Genomic DNA, 13,649 nt, shown 5'->3' on the forward strand with positions numbered 1-13,649 from the left:
TAACTATACTTGCTCATTTAGTATCAGATAGATGGGCTAGTAATGGTGCTGGACAACATCCTTCCTGTGTTGAAATCTAAGTGTGTGGCGGGATAGTGTGACAGAGACAGAGGGAGGGGGCTGTTACATTAAGTCTTTGATTCATCCCTCTGCTCATCTGCAATGTCATGTACCTTCGTTTCTCTTAATTCTTCAAGGTTTTTCTCCCACATTACCCTCTTTTCATTTTATCTATCTATTATTTTTTTATGCTTGTGTTAACAGAAGCAATTGTGCGTTTCAACGAGCCCAGCATCATGAGAGTCCTCTTACTCCGATCACGTTATGCTGAGTCTCGGCTCTTGTCTGATAAAACAGGGCCGTGTCTTCTCTCTCTTCCAATCACAGACGTTACAGCTGCACTGCAGATGCAGGTGGTGGGACGATGTGCACGCGTGTGCATGCTCTTGTTACATTGTTAAGCAGGTGATCCATCTGGACAAGATGAGGCAGGAAGGCAGAGAAGAGAGGCTTGTATGAGCTGTAATCACCACAAGGAAAAAAACACTTAGAATCGATGAGCATGTTGCAGGAACCAGGCTTCAATCAGCAGGATGAGTTGGCAAATGGTGGTGGTGTCATAAAAAGGAGGCACTTCCTTGCATGATGAGTTATATATGTAATGATGGCACAAACACACCACAGATTTACCATTCAACAACAAGGTGGGCATGCAAGTGTTGCGGTGAAATAAAACAAAAGACACAAATTTGTAATGAGGCTTCTTTTACAGAGCATTTATACAGATTTCCACTGTGTCTCACGCCTGTGTTAAGAGAAGGTTGGAACAAATCTTTTGTTTTGGCAGATTGTGAAGAATCATTGTGACGGGTGTTCAACTTCTCTGTTTAGCATTAATGCAGCCATGAATGATGTTAATCCAGGAGTGGTTTAATGTGTAGGGTCTATGTTGATTCTGGCTGCAGGACCTTTTTGCATATCATGCCCCTATCACGTAACATGTTTATTGTTGTACTCTCTCAATACAAATAATTATAAAGTAGGCCAACAGCCCCCCCAAAAAATAGACAATTAAATGAATCCCCAACCCTAAAAGTGAAAATGTTGTTGTTGTTGTTGTTGTTGTTGTTTGGATTAGTTATTTTATATGTGCATCATGCATATTGTGAACAATGGGCTGCAGGTGCCTCAACTTTTACCTTTATGCCTGTTGGAAAATTTGCATATGAACAACGGTAAAAGACACATTGGATGATAAACCAACATTGTTTAGATTCTCGTGACATTCATTCACTATCTGTGTAGAAGCATCTGTATTCATCCTTTTTTCACCTTGTCGGAAGATAAACAAATAACAAATGAAAGCTACTTGAGGCTTCACAAGTTACTCTTGTGGATAAATAAGACCTATTCATTGGAATAAAAGGATTCATAATAGTTTGATTAATCAGGGCTACTGTACGTACAGTGGAGCTACCCCTGCGCTGTGAGCAACAGACTTCCTCAATCAGTCTGAGTTATTCTCTGCTTAATTATGTGTCTTTGTGAGTGAGCAAGTAAATAAGTAAAACCAGCCAGGCAAGGCCACCACACCAAAACAGTGCCAGATGTTTCACTCCCCAGTGATGACACAACATTTGAATGACTGAGTGCCTCTTGGGTACTCATCCAAACTCCCTCTCCTTCATCATCCCTCATTTCATTCAATCCAAAATCACATTTCTGGGCACGTGTGCAACCTTGCCGTCTCGTACACAAACATACACACTGACACAGACACACCCGCCTACTTTCAAATGGCTGCCAGGGAAACACTTGAATAACACCATGTTTTCAGGGAGTAATGAATGGCTCAGCCGATCATTCAGTCGGAGTAAACAAGGCTTGATTTAATCGCAAGACATTTGTTAGCATGTGCTAGTGAACATGCTATAATCTAATGAATCATGACACACATGTGTGTTGAGCTACTCAAGTTAATGAGGTGTATATGCTTGTGTGTGCATCCCAGACTGCCATCCTGCTATAGGGTGTGCATCCCAGATGTTTATTTCAATCAAGCCTGCAACCACACCCAGAATTCACTATAGCCCCTGGAGAAACAGCTGGATGAGATTTGAATTCATCTGTCAGCACATGTCAGAAGATGTCAGTTCTAATAGTCATGTCTGTTCCTCAGGTCTGTTAAGCAGATTGAGTTTAACCTCGTAACATTAGTGGTCTCGCCTCTTAGAGCTGACCTGTTAAACCTCATTTGCATACATTTGCATATGTAAATGTAATAAGCTTATAACAGAAGAACTGTAACGCCAAAACGCATTTATGAGACATGGTTTGAAAGGTGACATCTTCTAATTCCAGAAAATGTCCCTCTTTTGCATGTGACTAAAACCCAACCCATACTACATCAATTCAAATTATTATTGTTATTTTTTTTGTATTTATTGGTCTTCATTTGTGAAAGTCATATTTGATAAAGAACAAAAGAATATACTTTAAGGCATCTTCAAGAATCTTTAAGGCCTCGAGGCCTAAGACAAGCATTATTTTTTTATTGATGCCCGTAAGCCTCTCTAAAAGGATAAGCAGGAGAAATGTGTTTAACTCTTTATGAAATAACAGAAAACATACTACAGCATGTTGTTGCATTGGAAAAATAGGGCTGTTAATTTAACCCAATAATAAAACACAAATGCAAATTCCTTTTAACCTCTTGATTTTTCATGATCTGTGGACCATTATGAACTAATGGTCTGGTTATGAACTAATGGTCTGTGGGCCATTATTTCATCCTGCTGGAGAAACGATGATGGAGGAATGGATGCAGAATTGTCTAGAGGCTCAACACCACCTTGTTAGTTCTGCGGATACACAATGCTTGTGTATTTTGATAAATCATACACATGTTAGCGCAGATTAATAGCACAAAATGAATTGAATGGAGACTCTAACAAATCTGACAAGGAGTAGCCTTCATATTGACAAAAGTGTTTACTCCTTTAGGACACATTCAGAACCACTTTAAATATTTAAATACATTATTTAGATGCTTTATCTGCCCGTCCATTAATCATTCCAGTACTATTTTTGATCAGTGCAAAAAAAAAAAAAAAAAACTGGGAAAAAAGCAGAGATAACTTTTGGGTCCATCTTTTTTTTTTTTTTTTTTTTTTTAACAGGGTTGCTTCCATCTGTTCATAGTCACACTATCCTGTGTCCGTCTCTCACCTTGCTCCTCTGAGGATGTGACTGACCTGTGATTTACTGCTATAACATGTCGGTAGTTTAAATGGAAATGTGATAATCCCGCTGGCTTTACCAAGGATAAGGTTCTGCTTCACTTGCTGTACATGTGTGTGTGCGGTTGTGTGGCACACTACATGTCCCCCCCCCATGTGTTGCCGTGCATAACCTTGGGAGCTATCCTTCCTCTGAGCATCATGGGATGGCTCAGAGGACAGAGAATTAGCCAATCAGCCGTTAGGGTCACCCCAGTCAAATGCCCCTGGAGACTTGCTGCTTCCCTTCCCCCCTCCCTTTTCATCTCACTCCTCATCACATGACTCATCTGTTCACACATGCTGCATACACACACACATCCTCTCAAGATGTTTTATGTGAGAATGTAAATATCATGGGCAATAAAATATGAGAATAACTGTCAAAATCAGACAGTCTCATCATGAGTCCACTCACAACAGAGAAAGACAGAAAGAAGAAGATAGAAGAACAGAAGGAGTAAATTGTGGAAGGGAGATGAGGAAAGAGGGAACAGGTCTGATTAGATTTGTCAAATAGAAGAGGATGTAAGAAAGAGTGAAAATAATTTCAGCTTTTTGCTCCTGTTAGCACTTATTATAGATTGTATACTATTTCTGCTCAGTCATTATAATAATTATATAAAATTAGAAATAGAAGTGTGTTTTTACTAGGAAAACTGAAAGAGCAGCTTGTAAAGTGGATTTTATATGGCTAAGAATTTACAACATGAGTAAATGTCCTTTGAAACAAATAGTCCAAGGGAGGTTTTAGAAAGAATAGATAAATAGAGTGCATTTCAGAGGCTGAACTGCAGCTCAGCACAGTCAGATTTTTTCATAATACACAGCTTTAATAATGGTTTGCAAAATGTAAAAAGGTCAAGAGAAAACAAGGTTGGAAAATGAAACTAGAAAATATTCTTTTGAATGGACAGATTAGTACTATGTCATCATCATAGGGGATGCTTAATAGGTGCATTTCTATACATACAACACACTGATTGATTGGTTTGGAGAAGAATTGCACACTCCAATCCAGAAGGAGACACTGTAGTTTGTGGAGGAAAGTGGTCATGTAACCACACTCTCATTAGTATCCCAGCAGCAGGCTGGAGGCTCCTGGCAGGAATCCAGAGGCATGGTACACTGCAGTACTCCAGCCTTGAGGAGATGAATGGGCCGGCTTCTCAGCACCAGGGAGGAATTAAATGGCACTGTTCTCGAGCTGATAGAGGAAGGTTTTGCAGAAATGTCTGATGTGGTCTGCATGCATCATTAGTCTGAAGACACAATTTGCACTTGACTGTCAAAGCATTACCTTCTTGTACATTATACATGACCTCATACTGGACATCTTGCGTGGATGTCCTCTCTGCATGCGACAGAGGAGTAATGTGATGACAGGTGAAATGAGAGGGAGATTGGAGGGAGGAGGGCTCGCAGTTGCCAGGATGACCTCCTCCAGTCTCCAGGGTCATGTGCCAGGGCGATCCTGACAGCTAGCACTCCATTCACTATTCAACACCGCACATTCTCTGTTGAATGACGAGTGTCTTGGTCGAGACCGACGTCGTATGAACAGTACCTGTTGCACAGATGACATGCCTCTCACAGACCATCAGCTTACATTTGGACTGCTGCAGCCTTTGACTGTACGAGTGAGTGCACACAGAGGGGACAAAGCAGTGGCCGGTGGAGAGCCAATTATCTAGTCACTTACACACACTCCACACTCCCACTGAGGGAACAGTGTCTGTGAGAGTCTTACAATAACGAGCACACAGCAGCCTATTTCTGTCAGAACACAGCTCAGGATAAGGGCACGAATACACATCTAGCGGACAAGCCTTGAGGACAGAAGACACAGAAACACACAAGGACACACACACACATAAAGCTTCTTATGCACACGTAGTTGACTTACATTCAGAAGACAAAAGAATGACAAAAATAAGCACAAAAAAGAGATGCATATTTATTGCATTTATGCAACATTTATATTTTATGTTTTGTTATGTGTGCGTGCGTGTGTGTGTGAATATGCATTTAAATGTATTCGTCACTCGCGGTCCAGTAGACAGGGACTGTGGGACAGGGTGGGGTGCCATGTCTGAGGTCACTGGGTGCAGCATTGATGAGAATATTGCTGAGTTTGCCTCACTAGCATAGCGTCGGGCTAGCACTTCATCACACTGACTCATTGGGCACAGCAGCAGCAGCAGCAGCAGCAGCAGCAGCAGCAGCACAGCAGGCCCCCAGTCACACACACATATGTAATGATACACACACACACACACCACATATACACGCACACAAACACTGTTAGTCCCATGGCTAGTGAGCACACACTGACGCACACAGTGCATGCACAGATCTGCTGACGCAAACAAGGCGAAGAGCATATTCAGACACACTAATTTCTTTGGTGCAATCTTCCTCTTACATAAAAAAAGGCGAGCACAGGCACAAATACAAACTCAATACAGAGATACGCTCACGCTATTTCTATCATCAGAATCAGGTCACACACAAGGCAACACATCTGGTGGGTTCAGAGCGCTGCTGTGCCTGCTGCTGACACCATTTGGAGGAGAACCGATGACCTCACTCTTAAAGTGACCTCATCATTCGGCTACTGTTGAAATTATGTATTTTATAATAAGGAGTGTGTGTGTGTTAACAAGCATACAATCACTGCTGTGCCTCACTTGAGGTTTAATAGTAATTCATTTTGAAGGGGAGTGATAGAAATGTTGTAGATACACCTATTCACTTTTATTCCAAAAGTTTTATGAGAATAATTTACAGCTAGGAGATCATCTGAACATTAACACTGTAATATACTTATCTACTCAATTTACCACAATTTTTGGTTACGTTTTTCTTTGGATTGAACAAAAAATATTTAATGTCATGAAGTGATCTTAAGAAATGCTACTAGACAGATTGTCTTTAGATTTAGCCAGGATATCAGCTCTTGTTTCCAGCACTTATGCCAAACTATACGCTATCCATCTCTTGGCTGTGGCTTTATACTTAACATTCAGACAGAAGAGTGGTATCAGACAGTCAGTAAGCATATTTAAGTTTAACAGTGTCTTTTAAGGAGCCTCCTATTTTCTCAGCAAAGGAGCTTCAAGAAACCTGAGACTCTTTTTTTTTTAATCTTCTTCAAGCACACTTTTTATGTCCACGTTTTAACCACCCCTAAATCTGAGCCCTATTCTTATTCCTCTCCTTTCATCCCTTTCAGAGAAATTCTTATGCAACACAAGAGTGTGGCATGCTTTCAATTTAATCTGGACGGGATGACGTCTGTGTGTCTGTCACAGAAGGAGGAAGAGACAGAGGTGGAGTGAAGCAGAACTAGCTGAACTTTTAATCCTCTTTAGTGTCCTCAACTATCTATCTCTCATTCATCTGTCCACGTCAAACTATCTATCTATTTATTTATCGTACCAATGTCTATTTTATTCAGCAGTAAATTACATTTGTGGCACAGATTATGCATGCACATGCATCTTTCTAAGTGTACATTTTCTCTCGTCTCCCTGATTTCCTCCATCACCCCAGAACTCTCTGTACCAACCCCTCTCGTCCTCCCTTCATCTGCCCCCTCCGTGTGCTCTTCCCTCTCTACCATCTCCATCCGTCGGCCCCCCTGCAAGGTCGTTCCCAAGGACGGCCTGCTCCCAGCATCCCCCCGCCTGATTGGCTGATGGGTATTAAAGGGCCGGTTCTCCCGCCAAGCACATGGCTCAGCTCAAGCTCCACTACGACAGTGTCATCACTCCCATCACTCCCGAGGCTGCTCACTGTACTTGCAGCACACACATACACACACTCACTGGCTCACATGCACATGCAGCAGTGAACCCAAAGACATGCTCGGCTAACAGAAGATGCTGACAAAATATCTGACATACTCACATCCATAGACTGTCTCCTGTCTATTAAATTAGGTTGGAGCTGCTTGCTGTACACTCTACATGGCATATCACTTATCAGACTGACAAAAGATGCTTGCTTGCAAATACACAAACATACAGTTCATGCTGAAAAAAAAAACACTTGACCCACACTCACAGTCAGTGCCGTTTGAACCAAGCATGCCTCTCCCTTTAAGATAAGTGAGCGTGACATACAACAAGCTCAGCAGACATGAAAACACAAAGCAGCCAGCTTCAAAGAAGCTAAGATAGACAGTCAGCAAAATGGCCACCACTGTGAACAAATTTAGCCGAAAGTGCTGCTTGGATCTAAAAGAGGATTACAAGTTAAAACACAAGAGTACAGTTCTGAAATATTCCTGCACCCCTTAATAGGTTTTTTAAGAGTCCATCAGTATCCATCGGCAAAAAAGCTCATCTGCTAATCTGCTGAATAATCATAGCACTCAAATGTCCGGTGGCCCTGAGAGCTCAACATACTGTAACTTAGGAAGACACAGGCAAATACAAAAATGCCCTGTAAATTCAGAAAACATCTCCATCAATTTGACAACACACACACACAGAGGTGTTTCCAGCGAACTCAAGATGGGGTGGGTTACTGAGTTCACCTAGTGAATGACGTTGTAGTCCAGAACACAGCAGCCAGTGTGTGAGTCCAACACATAGTCCTTTGCTCTCTCTGTAACCGTAAGTGTCCTGTCTCTCTCAGTCTTTTGATCAAAAATGAGACAAAACACATCTTTTATAAGGTAAAAGTAATGAACCCAACTGGGACACATTTGCTATTCTTTTTTCTTTTTTTAACATCAAAAGTCACAGTTGGGCATCGGATGACAAGTCCCAGTCAGGTTCATCACTTTTTATCCTTCGTCAGAAACACTTCTGTTATGTCGTGAGTATTTAGCACGTTGCACATGAATCAGTTTGTTGTCAAACTAATTATATTAAGGCTACTGTACAAATGCCATTTTCCCTCATTCTAGGAACCTCCATATATGTTTTTACCCAACCTGAGCGTACCTGCCTGTCCCAGCCACTGTCTGATAATTGACTATCAAATAATTTCACTGCAAGACGTACTTTGCTGAAAAGGCAGAGAATGAACAAATAGCCTATAAAAACTAGTTAGAGTATTGCATTTGAGATATTTAGAGCTAAATGAACAACTTTGCTAAGAAAAATAACCTCAAGGATTTTTTCAAATGCACATTTTGTGAGACTGAGAGGCGTCAGAGAGGCCTCTTCATGTCTTTATTTTTTGTCAGAATGAGTCATTTGAACTATTGAAAGAATAACCCACAATATCAAAGAAAACAACTGCGTACTGGGTAGAGATGTTATATATAAACTTTATGTAATCAGGTAACCATTTTTCTCGAGAACCCGCAATTAGACAACCACACTACCAGATCAAAAATTAGACAATAAAAGTGAGCAAGTATAAGATGTTAAAATGTGCTTCTGTCAGAATTAATGTACACCTTATTTCTTCTTCTCAAGGGCATCCAAGTTTATGACAAACCAGTGACGAGTACAAAATGTGTCTGTATCGAGGACACGTAGGAAGGTTGACTGTCAGGGTGTGTCCAGACATTTCTGATAGGGGTGGCCCAAGTGGGGCACTGACTGACTTATGGTGGGGTGGCATGAAGCGTGAGCATGAGCGCCTGCACACACACATTACATACTGTACTCATGTATGCACACGCAAACACAGACCCACACAGGTTTTGGCCATACCCAGTTTTGTCTGCAAAACCCATATCTACTTCATTTACTAACACTGCAAGAAAAAATACACCCTTCTAGTCAAAATACAGGAGTGGCAACATACAATTGTGATACAAAACCTCAATATTTTATTCTCGAAAAAAAAAAGAAGACAAAAGCCAGTATAAAACAATGTATAAAATGCCTCTGACTGGGCATATAGCCCATCATATTTTGGGGTGGCCAATCGTATTTCAGGGGTGGCCCGTGCCACCCAAGGCCACTCCCTGGACACGCCCCTGTTGATTGTGCCTAGTTTGACTTTTAATTCATGACAAACAATTCATGTCAAACACTGAATGTGAATTTTGAGTGACAGTTATCTACCGAGCCAAATTTCCTAAATATCTGTGTGAGAAAGAATAATATGGGCACCATTTCATGTTTTTATATCAACATATTAGTGCTTATGAGGTCTTACTGTAATGGATTTAAGTGAGCATTTCAGTGCATACTAAGAATCAGTAGCTACTGAAAGTCAGTTACATAAAATGGAAAACAAGTGATGGATGTTTGCTTTCTAATGGCCTTGCAGACTGAGACACTTTGCTAAATGCTCTTTAGTTTCACCCATAAGTCTTTTAATCATTCCCCTGTGTTTATAAAAAAAAAAGATGTTCTATTGAAACCACTGAAGACATTCACATCGGATAATCTTTTAGAGAAATGCATTAGTCAAACCACCTGAACGCAATGAATATTTTAACAGTTAAATGCACTTAAATAAAAAAAAATGTTTCGAAACAGTGCAGACCAACTGCATCTTCACATTCGAAGCATGGTGTTCCCAGTCCTTTGTATTCGCTGTTTGCAGAGATTACTGAAGCTGGCATGCGAGTGGTATTCTGTAGCTAAGATGTAGGTGTAGTTAAAAAAAAAACATGGTGTTAAAGGCAGAGTGGAGCAGAGTTTTGCTGCAGTGGTTTGGTGCTGAAAGAACAGCTACCAGAGGAGGAGGAGGAGGAGGAGGAGGGATCAGGAAGGACAGAGGAGAGAGAGGAAAGGTTAGAGCCAGATGAAATGAGAGAGGGGGTGACTGAAAAAGTCTAAATGTCAAATAGTGGAAGGTTGAAATCTTGATTTTTAATTTCTCTTTCTGTCAAACACAAATTTTCATAACAAAGCAGGAAAAGCACAAGCTTAAGCAGTGACGTGATAAATGCCTGCATTAAGTGTCCCAGGTCCAGGATCCGTGTGTAATGGATGCTGGTATGTATTACGCACTCAAATGGCATGGAGCCATTGCTAACGTTATTACGAGACCTGCACCTTTCCTGCCATGACAAGTCCAAATGTCTGCTGTTCAAATTCAGAACTTGTTGCCAAGTTGTAAAAATACAGAGGGCATGAGTTCAAGCCTCTTACTGTGCCCAACAGAGACACCAGAAAGAAATACTGCCTGTGTATTTTCTGTAAATTTTTAGCACCCTACAATACCAAAAGGGCTAATTGATGTTTCCAAGCCAACGCTGCACTGCCAAGAATAAGATTCTGTGGGAGACGCGCCGAGCCCTCGGAGGCCCTGTATACCCGAGGTATCACATAGGTGATTTCCATTATTTTGGTTGTTTTGATGTCCTCTACCAGTGCTGTGTGTGGGCGTGCACAGACTGCAGTTGATTGAAATCTTCCCCTCTCTCTTTTTCATTTTTTGTGAGCCAAATTTGAGCATACTGAGTCCTAAACACTACCTGATCATATGGTTATTTCTTTTTGGAGAGTCTACTGGTGACTCCCAAATGACCAAAATCCCAGAAAAAAGCACATTTCAGACAAAATCTCAGTGCCAGCCGTGGTATCTGGGAATTGTTGTTGTTGTATTTGAATGACGACTATTAGAATGGAGAAAAGGTAATAAATATTATACAGTGCAATACAGTGTTGCTGTGTTTTACATTTTACAGTATTGTAGTAAGATAAAAAAGAAAAGGGAACGTGTTTGTTCTCATGAAATATGTAGTCGTTAAATAAGTGAATGTGATGGTGGGAACCAAATGAAAAATCAAAAGGGCAAATGTTGAATGAGCTCAACAAACATTCCACTTGTTTTTCTTCAGGCAGCGACATGTCCTCGACACGTTTGACACAGTTGTCTGCTCTTTCTCCAAGCAAATACTGACAGGACAGATCAATGTAAATCTCCTTTTCTCTTTCTCTGATTCTCCCTCTGTTTCTGTTGTCAGTCGTGTGCCTGTGTTTGCACTTACACATGCACACATGAATGGATTAGACCTAAAGTCCATGATATTGGCAGATTCCTGGTTTCTCCTCTGCATTTCTTGCATTCTTTATCAGATGTCTGATTACAGACTCTGCCCCCCCAATCTCTCCTTTGCCCTTTACCACACATCTGCCATTTCATGATAATTGAACCTTTATTGATAGTCCTCTGTCACTCTTTCCACACTAAATCCCTGGGGAATTTTCCACCTCTCAGTTGCCTGCTTCCTCCTTGATCTCTCTAACTAATTTCTTGTCCTCTTCATCCTGCCTCTACTAACCCATCTATCTTTCTACTATCCTCTGATTTTAGCCCTCTCCTCTTTTTACTCCCGTCTCTCTTTCTCTTTCCCTCTTTTCCTCTCCCCTCTGTCTGTGTGTCTGTCTTCCTCCCTTCTCCCTGTTCTGGACACTGTGAGTGGAACACAGATTATGTCATTTATAAAACCGGATTAGCTAGGATCACCTTCACACACGCACATACGCATGCGCACAAATACAAATGACTACCCACTCAAAGCCTTGTTTTAACTGTCCAAAAATACACAACATGGCCAAAAATATGTGGACACTCCTGTTAACATACTTTTACACACTTCTGGTTTCATGTTTTAAGACTAATTTTAACTCAGTGCCTTTGTACACATATAGAAATAGTTTCTTTGGAGTTTGTTGGAATAATTTGACTTGCCAGCAAAGAGCCGTGACTCTAACCTCATCCGACAACTTTTTGGGAGGACTTAAAATGTCGACTGCAATCCTGGCCTTATTGCTCATCATGAGTTCCCACAACCTCACAAAAGCTTGTGATGCTGAATAGGAGCAAATGCCTGCAGCCAGGTTCCAGAAACAGAAAGCTTTCTGTTTTCTGAGATGGTTATATCAAAAATATTAATGAAATTAGATATTCAGCTAAAATGAATTTAATGTGTGTGTGTTTCCACAAACTTTTGATGTGTACTGTATACATAGATAAACTAACGCATACCTCACACGCACAGGTGCTATTTTAGTCTGAGTCACACATATTTTCCTAAATCCTACACACATGACCTATGACACTAAAACCTCATGACATAGGATACTCATCTGCAGCTCTGACTCACACTTCCCAAAATCACCGACCACGCACGCTATCACACATAACACAACATACATCATTTCTTTTGGATGTATACCATGAACGGAATAAATCAAAATGAAATGAGTCGCATGTCCGGCATCTCTCCAAAACAAGACACACACATCTGCTTTATGTAAATTAGCATGACACAGCACTGTCTACATGATCAGCATCCATGGAGTCAGAATCCGTTAGAATAGGAGGAAAGTACCACCAGCTCTCTCTCTGTGTCATCTCTCCCTCTCTGTCTTTCTTCCTCCTGTTCTTTACTCCCTGCACCACCCCCCTCCCTCTCCCATCCCTCAATTTCTGACTCAGCAGAACAAGTCAGAGACAAGGTCATCTGACTGCTGTTGCTGTGGAGACCGAGAATTCGGGGATTTTTCCCTCCCTCCCTTCCTTTCTTGTGCTGCAAGGCACAGGAGTTGGGTGGTGGTGGTGTGGGGGGTGATGATGAGGGGATGGGGAGAGAAGGTGGGGTGAGGGGGGGCAGGAAGGAGCGAGAGAACATGAAGGTATGACAGAGGTTAAGGAAGGATAGCCCACTAGTGGCAGCCATTTTGGTTGAAACGAGATTGAATAGAGCTTTATTAACAGCAGCACAGTGACAAAGTAACCCTCATGGGCAGCACTGTCTGCCTCAGGATCAAATTCTCTTACTGTCCATTGCTCATATGATATACATACACCTCTAATAATAATCTTTTGAAGGGATTTGGTGGGATTTATGATTGTGTTGTAGGCTTAAAACTGACCAAACAGAGACCTCTTACTGTCTGACAAGAGTCACAGTGTATCCCTTGTACAGCTTTAATCCATCCATCCTCAAATGTTTGGGGTTGGTTCACACAAATCAAAACCAGTGGATGGTTTTGTATCATTAAAATATTGATATAAAAAATAAAATTGTGCTGCATGACACAGTCAGAATATGTGAAGCTACTTTTTTTTGTTAATGCTTCAGCTTCTTTGTGTTTTTTTTTTGGGATGGCCACAATACAGTCTTATCTCTCGCATTCACTCTGTTACATGTGCGTGCATACAGTAGCCTACTTGTACAAGTGTTGGTAGTGAAATGTCTACACAGTGCTAGCCTCCCACAGACAAGCTAGTGTTTAATCAAAGATTAACAACCAATACTAGTTTGATTTTGTTAGCAGTAGCTTGCCATTTGTATAAACTGTGCAAACAGCAGACCTAGGTCACACAGTAATGTGAGTGTCAACATTTAACATCCTGTGAGTGCTGTGTGAGTGGTATTTGCAACAGAATGTGTACTGGGAACTTTAGCCTGTCCATCTGGTGATTCAAGAAGGTTAGAAA

This window comes from Trachurus trachurus (genome assembly GCF_905171665.1).
Source record: "Trachurus trachurus genome assembly, chromosome: 16".
Lineage (NCBI taxonomy): Eukaryota > Metazoa > Chordata > Actinopteri > Carangiformes > Carangidae > Trachurus > Trachurus trachurus.